Here is a 16,247-nt window from a genome sequence, read left to right on the forward strand (position 1 = left end):
TTGTGTGTTCTTTAATGTGTCTGCCTCAAGCAGTCCCTCTCCACTCAGCTTCAGGATTTCTAAATTGTTCTCTGCTGTAACAAATCAATTTACATATCCGTGAATTTATTTTATACAGCTTGAAGCTAACAAATTCTGTGAAAATAGTTTTCCTTAGTACCACATAGGACTTATAGATCTATTTTCTGGACGAAATTTACATCATTGTTTTTCAAATCATTTTGAAAGTGACTTTTCAAGTCACTTTGGTTACTTGTATTGAATCATTTGGAACAATTGTTAAAGGAACAGACCTCAGACATACCAAAATATTCTGATTAATGGAATAATATGTAATAATAGCAATGTCATTGTTTAATGGCTAAGTCATGTCCAATTCTTTTGAGACCCCATGAACTGCAAACTTCCGGCCTCCTTTGTCCATGGGATTTCCCAAGCAAGAATACTGGAGTGGGTTGCCATTACCTTCTCCAGAAGATCTTCCCAAACCAGGGATCAAACTCACATCTCCTGCTTTGGAAGGTGGATTCTTTATCACTGAGCCACCTGAGAAGCATTATAGTAATAGTTATGATCATATAGTCACAACTGTCAAACAAGTAATAACAGACAACTCAAAGTTTGATAATTTTGATGGACTTAGTGTTTAGATAACATACATTCCACTCCCTACCACTTGTATATTTCATGCCTCTTCTTCTAGATTGCAAATTTTAGTGACACCTTCCTTGCATAAATGGTAATATGTCAATTGTAGAGTCTGGATTAGAGATTAAAGGAAAAGTTAAAAAGAAGTGGACAAACAAATCACAACAGATAAAATGCTTGCTGTTTCTTTTTATAAGACACAAATTCATTTATTTGTTTATTTTTAAAAATTGATGTTACTTATTTTATTTGTGGATTTAAATTCATTATTCATTTTATATGTATTTGGTGGTTTCTTTTTCAGGTCTTATATCATGCTTTTCTCTATAGTTTTTCTCATTTTTTTCTGTTCTTAATATATTATGGGGAAGCATATATATGGGCTTCCCGGTGGGTCCGTGGTAAAGAATCTGCCTTCAATGCAGAAGACCCAGGATCAGGAAGATACCCTGGAGGAGGGCCTGGCAACTCACTCCGGTATTCTTGCCTGGAGAATCCCATGGACAGAGGAGCCTGGCAGGCTGCAGTTCATAGGGTCACACAGAGTTGGACACGACCGAGGTGACTAAGCAGCAGCAGCAGCAAGCATACACATACATGTGCCTATTCATACCTACACACAGCCCACAGTGTGTGCAGTCCATACTATATACAGATTGTAAACTAAAAGCTTGGAACATGTCTATAACTGGTCAAATCTCACAAAAACTATCATTAATGATGGAAATCCAGTGTAGAAACTGAGATAAGTAAAATAAAGTAAGTTATCCAATGTCACCCAGCTGGAATGTATAAGAAGAAAAATTTAAACTCAAGATTATCTTTTCCAAATCCACACTATTAACTTTTAACTCTTTAGAGAAACCTAAGACTTTTAGAATTTCTCCTCATAATATGAGCAACTCCTAAGTAATAATTTATATTATGTGTGGCATCTTTCACCAAAAAGTAAATTGATGTGTGTTGGTAAAGGAAAATAGTGTTATCTGGTTTCTGATAGCTACTTTCCTATGTATTGTAAGGAGTAAGAATTAAAGTGTTAAAAGTATAGGTTAGTTGCTAGAAAATTTTTATATATAAAAATGATGTACCATCAATAAGTAAATATTTATGTTTAATATATACACCAATCATTGATCTTGTACTTCCTTGCCATTTCTCACAAAAAAGTATTTTGTATGTGCTAATAATGATGATGATCTTGTTTGTAGAGAAACAATTTCTTTTGAAGTTGGCTTAATAGGCAACACAAATAGATAAAGAAAGAAACAGAGGAATTCTGAGAGTCATATGTATACTTTGATGGTCAAGTTGAATAATGGATATTAACACAAACTGTGTTATGACATGAGTGAATTTTAACAAATTCAAAAGATTCAAATACATATAGCCACACATTCAGAGAAAGAGATGTCTAGTTATGAAAAAATAAATTCATAGGTGATATAACATTACAATATTTTGTGTATGCCAGTGTCTTCATGTTCCCACGTCTATTCTCTTCACCTTTGCATGAAATCATCTTCCTCTCATATTTGCCTGATTAACTCCTGCCTATTCTTCAACAAACAGTTCAACAGCTCAGTGTTCACCTTTTTTAAGAATATTTTCAAAATCCTCAAGTTTCCTCTCCCATGAGTTTGGAGCGGAGGCTATGTTTGCAGCCATCATGAAATTACTAATTGGGACAGTCTCCCAGTACAGACCAAGAAGGCAATGGCACCCTACTCCAGTACTCTTGCCTGGAAAATCCCATGGATGGAGGAGCCTGGAAGGCTGCAGTCCATGGGGTCACTGAGGGTCAGACACGACTAAGCGACTTCACTTTCACTTTTCACTTTCATGCATTGGAGAAGGAAATGGCAACCCACTCCAGTGTTCTTGCCTGGAGAATCCCAGGGATGGGGGAGCCTGGTGGGCTGCTGTCTATGGGGTCACACAGAGTCGGACACGACTTAAGTGACTTAGCAACATGCATTAGATATTGTCTATTATACCCTGATAAATATTAGAGTGAATTATCTCTGTGATTTTCATCTTTGTGGTTATAAGTTCCCAGAGGATGGGGACTTTCTATTTTACTAGGAACAGTGCACAAAATGGGTATTCTTAATTGTATGCTCAAGATAGGAAACAAATAATGCTTGCAGACTTGAATTTTAAAATATTTCCTATATATATCTCATATAATACGATGGTTGATTATACATACACAGATATGAAAAACAAACAAACAAAATATGTCCATCTCCCTATACAAATTTAAACTATTTCCAAACAAGTTTTGGTCAAAATAGAAACCTGACTTAATAATGGAGAGAAGTTTGTCCTTCTACTTAATAGTGTTACTCCTAATTAAGTTCTGTTCTACATTTTTTAAGACAGCAATTTTCAAATTTTTGTTTGTCTAATGAAATCCCTCAAATGAGGAAAAGTATTTTTCGTATATTTTGTGAAAGTAAATAACATCTCCAAACCAGCAGTTAACCAATGGAAGGAACAGAAATATGACCAGAGTTTTGCAGCATCTCATCACTTGGCAAAATAACTTGAGAGTTCCATACATTGTCTGCCATATGTATTATTTGCTCTCTTTTGGTTAATGAAACACTATAGTGACCATAGTGTTAGTCACTCAGTTGTGTCCAAATCTGTGACTACATGGACTGTAGCCTGCAAGTCCCCTCTATCCATAGAATTTTATAGGCAAGAATACTGGAGTGGCTTGTCATGCCCTTCTCCAGGAGATCTTCCAGACCCAGGGATGGAACCCAGGTCTCCAACACTGCGTGCAGATTCTTTACTGTTTTGAGCTACCTGGGAAGCCCATAAATGAAACACAGACCTCAAATAAAACTTCAAATGTCTTTTCCTTTTGCTTGCTTTTTGTGGGGGGTCCCTTTTGAATCATTATGATGCTAGAGGATAGTTTGTGGAAAATCAACTCTTCCTGGCCAGTAGAGAACTTAAACTTTGGATTATTGTCCTGTGGTGGTAGGTACCATCTCTATTTTTCTGTATGTGGGTGTTTTTGTGTGTGCATGTTATTACTTTTGTTGTGGGTTCCTTGGACCTAAACTGTGAGGACTCTCATTAGATGTGTACACTGTGTATCTCGAATGAAATTCTCCTTTGACAAGGCAGCTATTCCTTATCCTCATAGAACATTCTCAAATCTTCCTTCTAGTTAAATATAGCACTTACACATTTAATATCTGTCAATCAAAAATAAAGGGCAGAAATATATTCTTACAAACAGAGTGCCTACCATCTGATGTCTAACATTCTAGAAGAAGGCAGAGAATGCCAAATCTGAGGGCTTTGTTTTTTCCCATACTATCTTACTTGCAGCTGAGAAGTTCAGGGAATCCATGAATTATCCATGAACGACATAAATGGGTATTTGAGATCATTTAAATCTAGTTTCTCCCTAAAAATTGTGGCTTCATACCCCTTTACTGTAGTTTATTCTATTTATAAATATCATATGGATTTAAAAATATTATTATTGCATGAAACAGAAATAACTGGAAAAGTTGTTTGAATTTGCCTTTTTTCATCTTTAAAATGGGAATAATATGGTACCTGTCTTATGATATTAAGTGGTTTCATTTTATTACATTTTAAGGCATATAAATCATGCCCGTCACATAGTTAAAGTTGTATAAATAAATAATACTTAAGAAAAATATATTACAATTTTTTTACAGTTCAGTTCAGTTCAGTCGCTCAGTCGTGTCTAACTCTTTGCGACCCCATGAATCGCAGCAGCCAGGCCTCCCTGTCCATCACCAACTCCCGGAGTTCACCCAGACTCACGTCCATTGAGTCAGTGATGCCATCTAACCATCTCATCCTCTGTCGTCCCCTTCTCCTCTTGCCCCCAATCCCTCCCAACATCAGAGTTTTTCCAATGAGTCAACTCTTCACATGAGGTGGCCAAAGTAATGGAGTTTCCGCTTTAGCATCATTCCTTCCAAAGAAATCCCAGGGCTGATCTCCTTCAGAATGGACTGGTTGGATCTCCTTGCAGTCCAAGGGACTCTCAAGAGTCCTCTCCAACACCACAGTTCAAAAGCATCAATTCTTCAGCACTCAGCCTTCTTCACAGTCCAACTCTCACATCCATACATGACCACAGGAAAAACCATGGCCTTAACTAGCTGGACCTTTGTTGGCAAAGTAATGTCTTTGCTTTTGAATATGCTATCTAGGTTGGTCATAACTTTCCTTCCAAGGAGTAGGTGTCTTTTATTTCATGGCCGCAGTCACCATCTGCAGTGATTTTGGAGCCCCAAAAAATAAAGTCTGACACTGTTTCCACTGTTTCCCCATCTATTTCCCATGAAGTGATGGGACCAGATGCCATGGTCTTCGTTTTCTGAATGTTGAGCTTTAAGCCAACTTTTTCACTCTCCACTTTCACTTTCATCAAGAGGCTTTTGAGTTCCTCTTCACTTTCTGCCATAAGGGTGGTGTCATCTGCATATCTGAAGTTATTGATATTTCTCCCAGCAATCTTGATTCCAGCTTGTGTTCCTTCCAGTCCAGCATTTCTCATGATGTACTCTGCATAGAAGTTAAATAAGCAGGGTGACAATATACAGCCTTGATGAACTCCTTTTCCTATTTGGAACCAGTCTGTTGTTCCATGTCCAGTTCTAACTGTTGCTTCTTGATCTGCATACAGGTTTCTCAAGAGGCAGATCAGGTGGTTTGGTATTCCCATCTCTTTCAGAATTTTCCACAGTTGATTGTGATCCACACAGTCAAAGGCTTTGGCATAGTCAATAAAGCAGAAATAGATGTTTTTCTGGAACTCTCTTGCTTTTTCCATGAACCAGCAGATGCTGGCAATTTGATCTCTGGTTCCTCTGCCTTTTCTAAAACCAGCTTGAACATCAGGAAGTTCACGGTTCACATATTGCTGAAGCCTGGCTTGGAGAATTTTGAGCATTACTTTACTAGCATGTGAGATGAGTGCAATTGTGCCATAGTTTGAGCATTCTTTGGCATTGCCCTCTTTGGGATCAGAATGAAAACTGACCTTTTCCAGTCCTGTGGCCACTGCTGAGTTTCCCAATTTGCTGGCATATTGAGTGCAGCACTTTCACAGCATCATCTTAAAGTTCACTTAAATAAAATTCTTAATATTTTTGATGCCAAGGAAAAATATACAATGTTTAATTATAAGTGCTACTTTGAATTTTTTATTTTTTTAAGAGCATGTATTGTCAAGAAATGCATTTAAGTATAAATCACTATTTTGCTATGCAGATCCAAACTTATATTAAACTATACACTGAACTTTAATCCAACAAGCAAAAAGTGCTTTCAGTTGTTTTTAATTTTCTTTTTGATGTTTAGAGTTCTTTTTATAAACCATAAAAAATAAACATATTCTGTTTGATTTTAGAAGCATTTGCTTAGAAATAACATATAATAGATTAATTGCATTCTCATTAAAAAAATTAGACATAATTGTCTTTACATCTTCACTACCTAGCACAGATTTTTGTAGTACTAGAATCATCCTGAATCAGTAAATTTGTGTGATCAAATAGATGAGTCTAAGGTAACTGTAGAATATCTTGAGGCAAATTTGCACAATTATAACTTTACGCTCATCTTCAGTGTTATGCATTTGTATTACTGATATTTTCCATTTCTAATCACTGAACTCTAGCATATTTTAAAACAAAATGTAAAACTGAAGATTAAAAACAATTTATAGAGTAAAGCAAAAAAATGACTCCAACTAATAAACTGTATTATAGCTCTATGATACTGCTGCTGCTGCTGCTAAGTCACTTCAGTCGTGTCCAACTCTGTGCGACCCCATAGACAGCAGCCCACCAGACTCCCCTGTCCCTGGGATTCTCCAGGCAAGAACACTGGAGTAGGTTGCCATTTCCTTCTCCAATGCATGAAAGTGAAAGTGAAATCGCTCAGTCGTGGAGTCGAGACCCCATGGACTGTAGCCTATCAGGCTCCTCCACCTATGGGATTCCCCAGGCAAGAATACTGGAGTGGGTTGCCATAAGTAGACACATTTAGTAGATGGAATGAAATCAGTTCCCAAGGTATTGAATACATGTATAAGTGAAATGAGCTGATACTCCCAGTTTAATTGCCTACATCCAAGTATACCTAAAGTTCATGTTCTCTTATCAGAGGCATATTAATGCCAGGTTCCATTCTCATCACTACCCAGCTTTTGAGCACCTACCACAGTTTATGGTAGTGATCTATGGGTCTCCAAAGCAGACAGCACTGTGTAGTGTTCCAGTTTTCCTGTGGTTACCAGAATACTCCACAGTGTTGTCGAAGACTAGAAGTTATGTATATAATGGTGGCTTATGCAATCTGATTGTAATATGATCTGAAATTTTGACACACTGCAATTTAAAAAATTAATGTGTGGCTGAGTTTATAGATTTTAAACTGGTTATCACTTTTTTTTTTTTTTTTTTGGGGGGTCAATAAGTACTTATATTTCACCCAAGATGCTATTGCAGGTAACCATCAAACTACTGTTTTCAGATATACAAAATGAACAAAAGCATTTTAGCATGCTGCATTACCATACATAGAAAACTGGTGAATATCTTCAGACACTAAGACTAGGAAATAAAATAAATTAACAACATTTGTTAATATGATTATGTATTCAGATATATGAATCTGAATATGATTCAGAGAAGGCAATGGCACCCCACTCCACTACTCTTGCCTGGAAAATCCCACGGACGGAGGTGCCACTGCTAGGTGGCAGTCCATGGGGTCGCACAGAGTCGGACACGACTGAGCGACTTCACTTTCACTTTTCACCTTCAGGCTTTGGAGAAGGAAATGGCAACCCACTCCAGTGTTCTTGCCTAGAGAATCCCAGGGAAGGGAAAGCCTGGTGGGCTGCTGTCTATGGGGTCTCACAGAGTCAGACACGACTGAAGTGACTTAGCAGCTGCAGCAGTAACATGCTGCTTTTAATTGGTGAACCTCCTCCCCTCAGCCCTTTTCTACCAGCTTACTTAGCACTAGCAAAATAATTCAGATAAAAGTTGGGAAAGGGGAATTAAGGCAGGTGTGAGAGATCCTTTAGTTATCTGATTAATCAAAAAAAGAATTTAAGTGATTTTGTGCCTGACTAGAAACTAGAAAAGTGAAAAAATAAGCCAACCTCCATGTGCAGGCAATGACCCTGTTGCTGATTGAATTGTGTGCTCAAACAATCTATATGGGTTTCCCAGGTAGCACTAGTGATAAAGAGCCTGCCTGCTAATGCAAGAGACACATAAGACATGTGAATTTGATCTCTAGGTGGGAAAGACCCCCTGGAAGAAGGCATGGCAACCCAGTCCAGTGTTCTTGCCTGCAGAATCTCATGGACAGAGGAGCCTGGCAGGCTACAGTCTGTAGGGTCCGGTACATTACTGAAGTGACTTAGGAGGAACGTATGATCTTCTTTCACTAGAAAGAACATGTCAAGTATGTCTAATCCATATTTTGGGTTTTCCTGGTGGATCACATGGTAAAGAATCTACCAGCAATACAGGAGACCCCGGTTTGATCCCTGGGTGAGGAAGATCCCCTGGAGAAGGAAATGGCTACTCCTTCAAGTATTCTTTCCTGGAGAATTCCTCATAGTCCATGGGGTAATAAAAAGTTGAACACAACTGAGCGACTAACACTTTCACTTTCAAAATCTGTATATTGAAGCTCTAACTAAGGTGAATATATTTGAAGATGGAGCCTTGAGAGAGCTAATTAGGATTAAATGAGGTCATAAAGGTGGGCTCAGAATCAACAAGAGATTGATATCCTTGTCAGAAGAAGAAGAGATAGACATTTTCCCACTCACACAGAAGGGAAAGGTCATTATGAAGATATCCCAAAGGTAGCTGTCTGCAACAAATATGTTCAGAAACAGTCCTGGAGGGACTCTGATGTTGAATTTCTAACCTCCAGAACTCTGAAGAATACATTTCTGTGGTTTAAGCCACCAAATTCATGGCAATTGCAACCTGAATTGACTAATGTATTTCCAAAGAAGAAAGATTAAAAGTGATCCCAGGCACAGCTGTTCAGAACAACAAAAGGCCAACCCAAGAGAGATTAAATGTGAGGCTGTATCCTCTTGCATGGATGGTGGCAGGATGAAGGGGGGACGTAGTCGTGACTCTTACCTCTGACAGAAGATCTGACCTATGTCACCTTGTGAATAGTTAGTTGCAGCAGGAGATTGTATCGCTTCTCCAGGATGTTAACCAACTCAAAATAGACTTCCTAGTCATTAATTCCATTGGTTCAATTAGAGTACAGTCTAGTGTTTTGTTTGCTGAAAGAGTCTCAACAGTTGCCAGAAGCCAGAAGATTAAGATTACACTTGGGAGATCAGCTCTTTACCAGGACATCTGTAAATTTAAATATTTTGGGTTTTTTTGTTTCATTTTTTCAGTCAACCTATTCCTATAATTGGAAAATAAATTCTCTTGCTTGTAGAATTAGAGCTATCTTGGTTCAATTCTGGGTCCATACCATCTTTATGTTTTAAAGTTAATGTGAATTAAGTTTAGACTGTATCTGCCAAGACTAACACACCACTTCACACTTCTGATCAGTGAGGGCCTTATAGAAACCTAAAGCCCTACCTATCACCTGTGTCCTACCATATGGAAAGTAGCATTTTTTCCAGTTGTCAAGAATCTAGAGACAATGGTTCTTTGAGAGGTTACAGTTGTCCCATCTCAAAGTCTCAATAAATTCAGACAAATTAAAGCTAGAAAATGGTGGAGAATTCTATTGCAAGCAGGCAAAGAAACTACAAAAAGAGTGCCTTTATTCATCCTACTTTTATTGTGCTCAAAAGTAGCTACAGGAGGCATTTCTGTTGTTGTTAGGAGAGTGGCAGGTGAAGGCAGTAGAGCAGTCAATAGGAGTTAGTGAAGAGCCAGAGTCTGTGATGAAGAATCAAATATTGATTTTGACACAGAGGAGTAGGTATTTTGGAATCAGTAACTGTGGCTGCCTCAGGGAGGCATGTGGAAGAAGCCCACTGGGAGTTTTGAAAATGCCAGGACCCAGCCACAAGTAAACCAAATCCAAATAACTGGATAAATATCACCCGAGAATATTTTCAGTTTCAATGGCAGGGGTTCCAGAGGAAAAAAGAAAGGAATAAGAAACTAAGACAGTAGGACAAATCAGCTTTTCTTGTGTCCAATTAGCGGTAATAACTAAAGAAGAGAAATTTGGGGATGATATTCTATCAAACTGATAAAGGAGATAATACAGTGGATGGACCTTGATATCATCACTAAGTAAGGCAGAAAGAGAAAACACAAATACCACTTATATATGGAATTTAAAATATGACACAAATGAACTTACCTATGAAACAGAAACAGTCTCACAGACAAAGAGCAGACTTGTGGCTGACAAAGGGGATGAGTAGGCAGGGGAGGGAAGGATTGGGGGTTTGAGACTAGCAGATCCAAACTGTTATATATAGGATGAACAAATAACAATATGAAATGGAATATATGTATGAATCACTATTTTGCACAGCAATTAACACAGCATTGTAAATCAACTATTATTCAATAAAATTTAAAAGGATGATAATGCCAAACTGAAAGCTCACAAAATCAAAACACAAAACTATCATGAAAAACACCTGTGTAACTGCAATAATAGGTGATTATATCCTAAGTATTGCAATCAGAATGAAAGCAAATATTATGAGTTCTTTCACACCTTTAATCATGAGATGTTAATGAATTAATCTACATGAATTTTTTACCCAAGAGACCCACTATCTTCCATGACCTCTACAGAGTGCACAAACTCAGAATTGTGGTCAGACATGGACATCTATTTTTATTTCAGTGCACCATCCTCAACCTCCAAATGTGAATAAAATATGTACTCTATACATTCCTTACTGTTTAAGTACGATGTGTCCTTTGTCTCACAATCTATAAAAATAATTATGACTAATTACATCCTGAAGTTTCTAGGAGTATTCTAAGTATTACTTCTAGATGTATTACAGATATTTTACATAAGCTAAATGTGGTAAGTATCCTACATACAAACACGTTCCATTGCAAGAGCACATTCATAAATCTAATTTGTTTGTAAGTCCAACAGTGTTAGCCTAGGTATCCAACTAACCTAATTGGCTATATAGTACTGTACTATAATACATTTATAGTACTTTTCACACAGATAATATATAAAAAACAAACAGAAAAAAATTTTAATCTCATGGTAAAATACTTTGAAAATTATAGTAGTACAATAGAATAGCCAGCACACAGGGGCTGGCATCAGGTGAACAGGCAGACGAGTTGCCAACTGGAAGAGGGAGGTGGGAGATGGTAGAGCTGAAGGACTATAAGAAACAGGAGATGGAGGGTAATCTGCAATTCCACTCATGCCTGATTTGATAACACAGGTTCTGTCTGGTTCCTTGCTGGATATAATTCTATCTACCCTCTTGAAAAAATGACCCAGTGATATCTGGATTGTGGGTCTTTATTCTCATCATAGGTGACATGGTAGCAAGTAGCAATGGATTGCATTCTGAATGGCTGTTGCAAGTTCATGTACCATTCTACATTCAGGTTCTATGTCTCAAAAACTAACAGTACCTCCTCAAATAAAGAAAATCTGCTTGCCGTTTCCTGCATGGTGAGTCTCTGGTTCATCAGTTACTTCTTCTTCCTCTTGCCTCTCTTTGTCCTTTCTCTTGTAATTTACACAAAAGCACAACCACTTGCAAAGGATGCACATACTTGACAATATAACCCAAACATGTGAACGGACACTTGAACACATATTAGCATCTTTGTAAGTTTGCAACTTGAAAGTTCACATGTAGGCGACTAACTGTGAATGGTTTCCAATAAGACAATATTTAGGAGCTCATTTATCCAGGGCTTTAATGACCCTTTGTATGTGGGACTTCAGTATTCTATATATCACAATCTCATCTTCAAAGACTTGCTCTAGTCCTCAGCCTTTTATAGAGAATTTTGTAGCTATTAAGTCCTGCAAATATCTGTTTTATTTTTTCTTCCAAAACCTCACTACCTTTAGAATAAATTCTTCCATCAAAAATTTGCTTTCTCACTTCAGAATGGACATGTGAGTAGTTCAGCAACCCCCCTCGCAGTGAAGTGAAAGTGTTAGTCACTCAGTCATGTCTGACTCTCTATGACTCAATGTACTATAGCCTGCCAGGCTCCTCTGTCCATGGGGATTCTTCAGGCAAGAATACTGCAGTGGGTTGTGGATCCCTTCCCCGGGGGATCTTCCCAACCCAAGGATTGAACCCAGGTCTCCCACATTGCAGACGGATTCTTTACCATCTGAGTGACACCCCTCCCTGTTTCTCCCAGTGAAACAACCATTTAATTGGTAAAAATTATAGTACAAGATGAAAAGTATCTGAAAGTTTTCCTAAGAGCACATAGAAAATGAAGAAATGTTTAATCAAGAAAATCTACTAAATATGTGTAAGAATAGTAAAAATTTGTTTGGGAGAGAGAGGTAATTTAAGCCATGATCTACTCCTCTACCCACCCCCATACCCAACTCAGTGTGAAGGAAATTCTACTCTAGATGACTTTGACTATGACCAAGGACACCCTGTTCTCCCAGCACCTAGTGTAGAGCCATGTTTTGCCTCCAGGGGGCATAGGCAACCAGAATCTCTCATCCTTCTCCTCAGCAGTATATTGCATCTATTCTAGGTAGCTGGGACTGAGCTCAGAAGAAATAGCAGTGAGTGGTGGCTTGAAGCAAGATCTTAGTTCCCTGCCCAGGAATTAGATTGGGAGAAGGCAATGGCACCCCACTCCAGTACTCTTGCCTGGAAAATCCCATGGACAGAGGAACCTGGTAGGCTGCAGTCCATGGGGTCGCAAAGAGTCGGACATGACTGAGCGACTTCACTTTCAGTTTTCACTTTCATGCATTGGAGAAGGAAATGGCAACCAACTCCAGTGTTCTTGCCTGGAGAATCCCAGGGACGGGGGAGCCTGGTGGGCTGCCGTCTATGGGGTCGCACAGAGTCGGACACGACTGAAGCAACTTAGCAGCAGCAGCAGCAGCAGCAGCCTGGATAAAAACCAGGAACCCTAGTCGCTAGTCCATCAGGGGCTAGAAGCTAGAGGGAAAATTCCCTGGCTCTTTCTCCTAGTGAAAAATGCATTTCTTAAGGAGGAAAAAACCAAAAACAGCGGCAAAGTTTATTGTTAGAGGTGCAGCACAAGTGGGAAAGCACACACATAAGCAAGGCAGAGAGACACCTAGAGAGAAAGGGTGTAAGCATCCCCCTAATGAAGAGAATCACAGTAAAGAGATGGTTAAGTCATATATATAGGGCAGTTCTTCTGGGTCTTTGATACCTTTGACCAATTATCTGGTTTCTTTTTCCACACCTGCCCTGCCCTACCATCTTCCTTAACATGCATGCACAACATTTTTCCAAGATGAAGTCCAGCTCAGAGGCCTATTGAGAGGGATCTTGGCGTCACCTATTATGGGGTGGTGCCCCCTCTTTCTTCACCTCCAAGGAGCCTAGGATGGGAAATATGTGACCTCTTGATCTTTTATTCAAACAGAGTTTAGCATCTCTCTGTCCCTGCTATTACTCTTATCTTTAAAGTGTCCAGTTCTTTATCCTGTTCCTGTTGTTATTCTATCTCAAAGTACAGACAGGAGGCTGGTCATAAATATCTAGCCTGAAGACCACTTGCCTCCTGCCTCAGAAAATGCAAACAGCAGAAAATGCCTAACCTGGAGCCCATCTATCTCCTGCCTCAGAAACCAAGAGAATCCAAATTTCCTCACCCACTAAACCCCCATTCATGGGGCAAAAGCTATAACCCAGGTGCAGCCATTTGAGAATACTTGGAATTTATTCAGTTTACCCCAGTTTGATTGTATAATACATTAGTAGTTTCATTATGAAAGGAGCAAGCCAAGAAGATCAGGAACTCCCATCACCATGAAATACTCCACCTGTAGAGTAGTAGGTCTATCTGGGAGAAGGAGACCCTTGTTCCAGAGCTTCAGGCCCAATGCAATTACATAGGTATTTTGCCCAAGGACACGCTGTACTGGAAGAACAGAGATTTCTGTAGCTATTCCTAAGGGGGTAGACTTTATTTGGAACAGAGCTTGCAAAGTTTATGCTTAAGGAATATTTTGGTGGTGAGCAGAAAAGAAAATGTTAGTAGCTCTGAAATAGTGCTAGCAATAAGCAAGATGTAGTAAAACTGGCTCTGCTGCTGCTAAGTCGCTTCAGTCGTGTCCGACTCTGTGCGACCCCATAGACGGCAGCCCACCAGGCTCCCCCGTCCCTGGGATTCTCCAGGCAAGAACACTGGAGTTGGTTGCCATTTCCTTCTCCAGTGCATGAAAGTGAAAACTGAAAGTGAAGTCGCTCAGTCATGTCTGACTCTTAGTGACCTCATGACTGAAGCCTACCAGGCTCCTCTGTCCATGGGATTTTCCAGGCAAGAGTACTGGAGTGGGGTGCCATTGCCTCCTCCAAAAACTGGCTCAAAATTATGCAAAGAGAAGTAGGAAAAGAGACAGCGAAGAAGTCCCCTCCTGAGACTGAATAAGTCTCAGAGACAGGCAACACTCTGCTCATGCAAAATTGCCACTTCAATTGGATTAGATTGTGGAACAATTTATATCCCTAGGGTGTTTTCAAAAACAATAGGACAGTCAGTTAGCAATGTGTGGAGGGGAACAGCTGGGTTTCATACCAAAAGAGGCAGACCATCTATAAGTTTCACTGGAAATTCAGAGACAGAACTCTCTTGAGAGAGTTTGGCTAAGACCACACTTATTCCTGTTGGTCAGATGCCTGCACAAGCCCATCAGAAGTTACAAAGTGTGGGCGAAACAGGCGCCACTGAAATGCTGCAGCCAAGTTCTTAAACAATAACAGGCCCTTGGGGTGGGGGTGAGGGTTAGGATATGGTGTCTAGAGAGTTACTACAATCCATTACCGAAAATGTCCAGTTTTCAACAACAAAAAAGAGACATGCAAAGAATAAGAAATTGTGATCCATAAATAGGAAAAACAAAATGCATGCAATAGAGACTTCCTTTGAAGGTGTCAAATGTAGAACTTAGCAAAGATGTCAAAGCAGCTTTTACAACTATATTCAAAGAAATAAAGGAATCTGTGTTTGCGTAATTAAATGAAGGTGATAACAATGTCTTATAAAAAAGAAAATAGCAACAGAGCTAGAAATCACAAAGGGAACCAAATGGAAAATCTGCAGTTGAAAAGTACAATATGCTAATCAAAATGGGAAATTCACTAGGAGGCTCAATAGCAGATTTGAGCTGGAAGAAGAGAGTGTCTGCAAATATAAAGATCGAGAGTATACATTCTGAAGAACAGAGTGTGAAATGAAATACTTGCTGCCATGCTGCGGCTGCTGTCACTTCAGTAGTGTCTGACTCTGTGCTACCCCGTAGACAGCAGCCCACGAGGCTCCCCCGTCCCTGGGATTCTCCAGGCAAGAACACTGGAGTGGGTTGCCATTTCCTTCTCCAATGCATGAAAGTGAAAAGTGAAAGTGAAGTCACTCAGTCGTGTCCGACTCTTAGTGACCCCATGGACTGCAGCCTACCAGGCTCCTCTGTCCAAGAGGCAAAAAAAAAAAAAAAAGCCACAGCTATCTGCAATTTCTGGCCTCCTAATGTGAATGTGTGCTAAGTCGCTTCAGTCATGTCTGATTCTTTGGGACTCCATGGACTGTAGCCCACCAGGCTCCTCTGTCCTTGGGACTTCCCAGGCAAGAATATTAGAGTGGGTTGTTATTTCCTACTCCAGGGGATCTTCCAACCCAGGGATTTAACCTGCATCTCTTATGTCTCCTGCATTGACAGGCAGGTTCTTCACCACTAGTGCCACCTGGGAAGCCCTGATGTGAATGAGGGCTCCCAAAAGGGGACACAAGGGCTGCAATCCAGCGGATGCCACCACTACCCCCAGGGTGCCTGCTAATGAGCTGGGGGTGGGGGATGCAAGAGGCCCCTATCCACCACACGTGCCACCCCTTACAGTGACAGGAAACAGGATTTGGCCCCAGATAGCTGAGATGCACAGGAAAGGAATGAATTCAGTAAGCCCAGAGGCTTCCATCTTCCCATATATAGAATGCTAAATTCCTTCACTTGATATCTTGTTTTCCTTACTACTTAAGAATCTTGAATGTTTAGACTGCCTGCCTCCTTTGTTACCAACTTGTGTATAGTCTAACTCCCTCTCCTACCTCCTGAGAATAATTGTCTCTGGGCTACTGTGATGCTGGTCTTCTCAGGTGGCACTGCTGCTGCTGCTGCTGCTGCTGAGTCATTTCAGTCGTGTCCGACTCTGTGCGACCCCATAGACGGCAGCCCACCAGGCTCCCCCGTCCCTGGGATTCTCCAGGCAAGAACACTGGAGTTGGTTGCCATTTCCTTCTCCAGTGCATGAAAGTGAAAACTGAAAGTGAAGTCGCTCAGTCATGTCTGACTCTTAGTGACCTCATGACTGAAGCCTACCAGGCTCCTCTGTCCAT

The sequence above is a fragment of the Bos mutus genome, chromosome 2 (genome assembly GCF_027580195.1).
Source record: "Bos mutus isolate GX-2022 chromosome 2, NWIPB_WYAK_1.1, whole genome shotgun sequence".
NCBI classification, from domain to species: Eukaryota; Metazoa; Chordata; class Mammalia; order Artiodactyla; family Bovidae; genus Bos; species Bos mutus.